Raw genomic sequence first — 7,637 nt, forward strand, 5'->3', positions numbered from 1 at the left:
TTCTTCCCATTTGCTTGGCAGACGGTCAGAAGAATCGTTTTAAAATGTTTCTGTTAAATGTTTTTGTTTTTGTTGAATAAAATTTACTGAAAAAAAAGCTGGGCGATCTTTTGTCTCCAGTAGACCTTTCCGTCGATTTCCGTAAAAAACTTCTTTTTCTTTTTACACATGGGCTTGCGGGAACTTTTGAAGTAATGAGAGCGAAAGAGACTAAGAGAAAGCGATTGTATGACGAGGGAAGTTCTTTTGAAGTTACCGTCCAGGGGAAGCATTGATGTACATGTGTGTGTGTGTGTGTGTGTGTTTGATGGGGTGTGCACGGTAACTTGAAAAGAACTTCCCTCGTCATACAATCGCTTTCTCTTAGTCTCTTTCGCTCTCATTACTTCAAAAGTTCCCGCAAGCCCATATGTAAAAGAAAAAAAGAATTTTTACGGAAATCGACGGAAAGGTCTACTAGAGACGAAAGATTGCCAAAAGCTGTAATAATTACGCACCAACCTAATACATATACATACATACATTATATATGTATATATATATATATATATATATATATATTATATATATATATATGTATATATATGTATATATAATATATATATATGTATATATATATATATATGTATATATATATATATATATTTGAACATATATATATATATAGATATATATATTATATATATAATATATATATATGTATATATACATATATATATATATATTGAACATATATATATATATATAGATATATATGTATATATATATATGTTCAAATATATATATATTAATATATATATATATATATATATATATATATATATATTATAATGTATATATATATATATATATGATATATATATATATATTGTATGTATGTATGTATATATACACATACATGAATAGGTGAGGGTGCGCGTGTCCGTGCGCGTGTCAGCATTTGAACGTGAGAGTGTTTGTGGGAATCATTAAATAATATGGAAGCAGAAAAGTGACATAAGCGAGCGAACTCGTTACCAACCAATCCGAATAGGAGAACAAACTTTGTTTACAACTCTCTCTCTCTTTCCATCTTTCTCTCGTTCTTTCTCTCTCTCTCTCTCTCTCTCTCTCTCTCTCTCTGTGTCTCTGTCTCAAAGCGAGGGAGACAAGTTTAAATAAGGGGTAGCAGTTAAAAGTACAAGAACGGGAGGGATAGGAGAGAGAGAGAGAGAGAAATAAAGTAAGACTGACGTAGGAGAGTGCGAGTCGGTTACTAATAACGTTGTGGGAGGAGGATTGCTAAAGCTTGGGAAGAGGAGGAGGAGGAGGAGACGAAGCACGTCGCAGCCTCCGACGTTTAAAGATGGCGTTGTTATCTTTTACTTGTTTCTGTCATCAGACTGCGGCCATGCTGGGGCACCACCTCGAAGAATTTATTTTTAAAGTCGAATAAATCGACCCTAGTACTTGATTTTCCTTTGTTCTTTATTTCATTAATTTTTCAAGTCTGGTACGTATTCTGTCATTCTCTATTGCCGAACTGCGAAGTCACAAGGACGCAAATACACCAACACAGGTTGTCAAGCGGTGGAGGGGGTGGGTGGTGGTTGTGGCAAACACACACACACACGCACACACGCGCACACACGCGCACACACACACACACGCACACACACACACACACGCGCACACACACACACACACACACACACATGCACACACACACACACACACACACACGCACACACACACGCACACGCGCGCACACACACACACACACGCAGCACGCACGCACGCACACACACGCACACACGCGCACGCGCACACACACACACACACATGCATATATAGGTACAGGATGTCACCAAAGGTTTGAACAGCATGAAATACATAAACAATGAGAGAAAAAAACAATGTAAAAGCAGGTCAAGTAAACACAGAGAAAGGAGCCTCCATCAGTTGTCTGTCTGTCTGTCTACTCCTCATTTCGAGCATTCAACGACAATATGAGTCTTCAAAGACAGCTGCTCCCATAATTTCTGAAATAAAATTTAGGATTTTATGGAGGGTCAAATTTGGGAAGAAAAAACAGGACAGTGGAAACATAGAAGGAAACTGAATGAAAGCAAACATGGAGGGTCATTAGACCAGAATGAGAGGAAAACACTCATTCTGGTCTAACAACCCTCTGTCTTTGCTTTCGTATATATATGTATATGTATGTATGTATATCATCATCATCATCAGTGAGTGGATTTGGTAGACGGAAACTGAAAGAAGCCCGTCGTATATATGTATATGTATATATATATATACATATATGCGTGTGTGTTTGTGTGTCTGTGTTTGTTCCCCTAGCATTGCTTGACAACCGATGCTGGTGTGTTTATGTCCCCGTTACTTAGCGGTTCGGCAAAAGAGACCGATAGAATAAGTACTGGGCTTATGAAAGAATAAGTCCCGGGGTCGAGTTGCTCGATTAAAGGCAGTGCTCCAGCATGGCTGCAGTCAAATGACTGAAACAAGTAAAAGAGTATATATATATAGATGCCACTATGAAAGGTTGCTGAATAAAGAAAATGAATGGGATAAAGAGAGTCTGCCGAATGTCGACCCAACAGAGGGACCAGCCATCCGAGTTGAAAATTCTTTGGTAGTTAAAGCAATTAGAAGCATGAAGACAGGGAAAGCCCCAGGCCCATCAGGAATTACTGCAGAGATGCTCAAAATATCTGGCAGTGTCGGCTATAACCTAGTCACCCGTATAGTCAACCAGGTGATACACGAAGGAGTCATACCCAATGACTGGTGTAGCAGCATACTAGTCAACTGATACAAAGGTAAAGGTGATGCCCTAGATACAAATAACTACAGGGGTATCAAGCTGTTGGATCAGGTAATGAAGGTTACGGAGAGGGTCATAGCCCAACTAATTAGAGAGAGAGAGTCAGTTTGGATGAGATGCAGTTTGGGTTCGTGCCAGGTAAAAGTACCACTGATGCTATATTCCTGGTAAGGCAGCTGCAGGAGAAATACCTAGCCAAAGATAAGCCCCTGTACCTGGCTTTCGTTGACATGGAGAAAGCCTTTGATAGGGTCCCCCATCCCTTATCTGGTGGTCAATGAGGAAACTAGGGATAGATGAATGGCTGGTGAGGGCTGTGCAAGCCATGTATAGGGACGCTGCTAGTAAGGTGAGGGTTGGCAACGAGTACAGTGAAGAATTCCGGGTAGAGGTAGGGGTCCACCAAGGCTCAGTCCTCAGCCCCCTCCTATTTATCATAGTCCTCCAGGCAATAACGAAGGAATTCAAGACAGGATGCCCTGGGAGCTCCTCTATGCTGAGTCACTATCAGAACTGGAGGAGAAGTTTCAGGTGTGGAAGCAAGGTTTAGAATCGAAGGGCCTTAGAGTCAATCTAGCTAAAACCAAAGTCGTAATAAGTAGGAAGGTAGACAAATCACAAATGCCTTCAGGTAGATGGCCCTGCTCGATCTGTAGAAAAGGTGTAGGTAGAAACTCTATAAGATGTACCCAGTGTAAGCTATGGACACATAAGAGGTGCAGCAATGTCAAAGGTAGGCTAACTGGGATGATAGTTTTTGTATGTGGCAGATGCTCGGGAGCATTAACCTCCGAAAATCTGCAGAAAACAACTTCCGTCACTTACCAGGGGGAAAAACTAGAAGTAGTTGATAGCTTCCGTTATCTAGGTGACCAAGTCAGTAGCAGAGGCATGTGTGTTGAAAGTGTAACTGCTAGAATAAGAATAGCCTGGGCAAAGTTTAGGGAGCTCTTACCTCTGCTGGTGACTAAAGGCCTCTCGCTCAGAGTAAAAGGCAGACTGTATGATGCATGTGCACGAACAGCCATGCCACATGGCAGTGAAACATAGGCAGTGACTGCTGAGGATATGCGTAAGCTTGCAAGAAATGAAGCCAGTATGCTCCGATGGATGTGTAATGTCAGTGTACTTACTCGACAGAGTGTTAGTACCTTGAGAGAAATGTTGGACCTAAGAAGCATCAGTTGTGGTGTGCAAGAGAGACGATTGCGCTGGTATGGTCATGTGGCGAGAATGGATGAAGATAGGTGTGTGAGAAAGTGCCAATCCCTAGCTGTTGAGGGAACCCGTGGAAGAGGTAGACCCAGGAAAACCTGGGACGAGGTGGTGAAGCACGACCTTCGAACTTTAGGCCTCACTGAGGAAATGACCAGCGACCGAGACCTTTGGAAATATGCTGTACGTGAGAAGACCAGGCAGGACAAGCGAGCCCAGCCCACTTATGCATGCCTTTCCTCCCTTGGACACACAAAGACCTGTTGAGGCAAGCGTAGTCGATATCGAACCTCATCCAACGACAGGCACCCATGCCAACCCCCTTTGCTTACGAAGACATGTTGGGGCAAGTGAAATCGAAATTGAACCAATCCTATGACTGGCACCCGGCAGATGCCAGGACCCCTGGACTGGTGGTACGTAAAAAGCACTATCCGACTCGTGGCTCGACTGGCTTCCGTGCCGGTGGCACGTAAATTGCACCAATCCGACCATGGCCGATGCCAGCCTCGCCTGGCACCTGTGCGGGTGGCACGTAAAAAGCACCCACAACACTCACGGAGTGGTTGGCGTTAGGAAGGGCATCCAGCTGTAGAAACATTGCCAGATAAGACTGGAGCCTGATGAAGCCTTCTGGCTTCCCAGATCCCCGGTCGAACCGTCCAATCCATGCTAGCATGGAGAATGGACGTTAAACGATGATGATGATGATATAGTGTTTGAGAAAAAGGGGACAATCATAATATATATATACGATACAAATAAGAAAATGGAGAAACAATTTAGTTGGTTCATCAACTTTCGGATATTATAATGTTGAATTATTTATTCATTTAACAAAATGAGAACCTCAATAGCATACATATATACCTTATAATTTAATCCCTATAAGATAAGAATACAAATTATAAAAATCATAATATAAATTATTGAAATCATTAAACTCACATCTTACAGCTGTTTCAGCCTATGGTTAAAAGTATTTAAAAAAAAATTTTATTGCCTATAGTTGTCAATTATATTGAGGTTGTAGGCATTTAAATATAGGGTACTTTTTTATTTAACCATAGGCCTCGTCAGAGATTATAAAGAACTCCCAAAATATTAATACGTGAAACAGGATACACGTATAATTAAATATATATAAAAATATGAACAAATATCCATATAGAATTATACATATACATATATACACATATACATACATAAGCAGAGTGTATATACTTTTATAAATGTAAAAGTACATAAATAAACACAATTAAACAATAGGTCCAAGTAAATAGACCATTCGTCATCATCATCATCATCATCGTCGTTTAGCGTCCGTTTTCCATGCTAGCATGGGTTGGACGGTTCTACTGGGGTCTGTGAAGCCAGAAGGCTTCATCAGGCCCAGTCAAATCTGGCAGTGTTTCTACGGCTGGATGCCCTTCCTAACGCCAACCACTCCGTGAGTGTAGTGGGTGCTTTTTACGTGCCACCGCACAGGTGCCAGACAGAGCTGGCAAACGACCACGAACGGATGGTGCTTTTTATGTGCCACCGGCACAAGGGCCAGGCGAGGCTGGCAACGGACACAAAACGGGGCGGTGCTGGCAACGGTCGCGCGAAATGGAAGGTTCTCTTACATGACCACCGGCACTGGTAACACATCTGCAATTTCCATTGATCGATTTCCATTCTGATCCTCACTTGCCTCAATGGGTCTTCACAAGTAGAGTTTTGACATGCCACCGGCACTGGTAACACATCTGCAATTTCCATTGATCGATTTCGATTCTGATCCTCACTTGCCTCAACAGGTCTTCACAAGTAGAGTTTTGTCCCAAGAAGGGAAGGTATGCATACGTAGGCTGGCTCCATCCCAGTAGAAGGCCACGGGTTATGGACACACGTCCTGCCGGGTCTCTCGCGCACAACACACTTCCAGAGGACTCGGTCTCTAGTCATTTCCTCAGTGAGACCTAAAGTTCGAATGTCGTGCTTCACCACCTCGTCCCAGGTTTTCCTGGTCTGCCTCTTCCACAGGTTCCCTCAACCGCTAGGGTGTGGCACTTTTCACACAACTATCTTCATCCATTCTCGCCACATGACCATACCAGCGCAATCGTCTCTCTTGCACACCACAACTGATGCTTCTTAGGTCAGCTTTTCTCTCAAGGTACTTACACTCTGTCGATTATGAACACTGACATTACACATCCATCGGAACATACTGGCTTCATTTCTTGCGAGCTTACACATATCCTCAGCAGTCACGGCCCATGTTTCACTGCCATGTAGCATGTCATATACATATATATATATATATATATACATATATTATATATATACGGGAACGAGAAGATTTGCATCCCCAACCAAGAATTTCGGAAGTAACACATGTCCTTGTGAAGCTGTTGTGGCGCGGCTGAAGAAGGCCACAGACATACATTATGATTTGTTATGAATCTGTCTAATAAAGGCCCGAAAATATGTACCGCTGAATCCTTCGCCTCATGTTTTTATTTATTTTTATTTGATCAATATATAATATATATATATATATATATATATATTATATATATATATATAGTATATATAGGTATATATAATATACTCGAACACATAAACACGTCTATGCTCATGACTACATAAACAATTGTTAATATTATTATATCATATTTATCAATAATAACAATATTATTAATTTATAGAAATCTTCACTTGACAATACATATATAATAGATTCTAATATATCAAATATTACGATACAAGATAAACAATCCACAATCCATACCAACATAATATAATATATATATATATATATATATATATATATAATACAAAATAAGAAAATGGAGGAATAGATTCCTTTCAATCATCAACTTCCAGATAATACCAATTCATATAATTTATTAACTAATTAATTAAATAGGAACATCCAAATCCAACAGAATAAGACAGAATAAAACAATATACATCAATAAGTAAGATAATACCATAAAAATAATACATATAAAATTGATCTTACAGCTGTTTCAGCCTGTAGATAAAGGTATCTCATTGTGCCTATATTAGTCAGATGTATTGAGGTAATATGCAGTTAAAAATGAGTTACTTATATATATATATCTCAAGGCCTGTCAGAGATTATAAAGTACAATTATGAAAATATAATATAATGACATTGTATTGCATTATTTTATTTTATTGAATTAATGTACTGACTTCTCCCATATGCATCTGTCTATATATTATGTTATACTATATTGTATATGTAATATGCAATATAATATATTATATTATATTATGTTGTGTTACATATCTTCATTTTATATCTTCATAATTGTACTTTATAATCTCTGACGAGGCCTTGAGATATATATATATAAGTGACTCATTTTTAACTGCATATTACCTCAATACATCTGACAAATATAGGCACAATGAGATACCTTATACAGGCTGAAACAGCTGTAAGATCCATTTTATATGTATTATTTTTATGGTATTATCTTACTTATTGATGTATATTTTTTATTCTGTCTTATTCTGTTGGATTTGGATGTTCCTATTTAATTAATTAGTTAATAATTATATGAATTGTATTATT

This window comes from Octopus sinensis, linkage group LG29 (assembly GCF_006345805.1).
Source record: "Octopus sinensis linkage group LG29, ASM634580v1, whole genome shotgun sequence".
Classification (NCBI taxonomy): domain Eukaryota; kingdom Metazoa; phylum Mollusca; class Cephalopoda; order Octopoda; family Octopodidae; genus Octopus; species Octopus sinensis.